The sequence below is a fragment of the Myotis brandtii genome, unplaced genomic scaffold (assembly GCF_000412655.1).
Source record: "Myotis brandtii unplaced genomic scaffold, ASM41265v1 scaffold601, whole genome shotgun sequence".
Classification (NCBI taxonomy): Eukaryota; Metazoa; Chordata; class Mammalia; order Chiroptera; family Vespertilionidae; genus Myotis; species Myotis brandtii.
This window is the reverse complement of record NW_005370276.1, coordinates 2,068,557-2,069,772: the sequence shown is the minus strand read 5'-3', so window position 1 is coordinate 2,069,772 and position 1,216 is coordinate 2,068,557.

Genomic DNA, 1,216 nt, shown 5'->3' with positions numbered 1-1,216 from the left:
CTTCTCCTGTTCATTCTCTCTGCTGGAGTTCCCCCACCCTTTTCTGGTTCTTGTCTTCTGGGAACAGAACTAATACTAAACAAGCACCGACTGTGTGCCTGGCAATTTCCACCCTGGCCCTCCCTCCTTCTTCTCTTCCTTCTCCTCCCTCTCCTTCCTTCTTTTCCTCTTTCTCCTTCTCCTCCTCCTTCTCCTTCTCTACCTCCTTCCTTCTTTTCCTCCTTCTTCTTCTCCTTCTCCCCATCTTCCTATTCCTCCTCCTCCTTCTACTCCTTCTCTTTCTCTTTCTTCTCCTTCTCTTCTCCCCCTTTTCTTCCTTTTCCTTCTCTTCCTTTTCCTTCTTTTCCTTCTCCTTCTCTACCTCCTCCTTCTCTTCCTCCTCCTTCTCTTCCTCCTCCTTCTCCTCCTTCCTTCTCCTCCGTCCTCCTCCTCCTTCTCCTGCTCCTTCTCTTCCTTCTCCTCCTCCTTCTCCTTATCCTCTTCCTCCTTTTACCACCTCCCCCCTCTTCTTCTCTTCCTTTTCCTTATCCTCTTCCTCCTTCTACTCCTCCTCCTTCTCTTTCTTCTTCTTCTTCTCTTCCTCTGGTTGCCTGTGCTTTCTCTCCTCTCCTCTATCCTCTGGTCTCCACGGGCCTGTGGTCTCTGCTGTCCTCTGCTTCTTTCTGCTTGGATAGGAAATACGCATCTATTGAGCACCTACTGCATACCAGACAATTTTCTTCCATTTTCCCTGTTCCTACATCTCTGACTTCTCCTTATTTTTCCCGCTCCATCTGCTCTTTCTCAAAACATTCAATAGGGAGCACTTACTGTATTCCAGACGACTAACCTCCCACATCGTCTCCACTTGCCTGTCTCCCTTGCTGTGATCTCTGGGTCCTCTTCCAGGAATGAGCACCTCCTCCTTCTCTTCCTCCTCCTTCTCTTCTCCCCTTTTCTTCCTTCTCCTTCTCTTTGTTCTCCTTCTCCTTGTCTTCCTCCTTCTCTTCCTTCTTCTCCTCTTCTTCCTCCTTCTCTTCTTCCTCCTTCTCTTCCTTCTTCTCCTCTTCTTCCTCCTTCTCTTCTTCCTCCTTCTCTTCCTTCTTCTCCTCTTCTTCCTCCTTCTCTTCTTCCTCCTTCTCTTCCTTCTTCTCCTCTTCTTCCTCCTTCTCTTCTTCCTCCTTCTCTTCCTTCTTCTCCTCTTCTTCCTCCTTCTCTTCTTCCTCCTTCTCTTCCT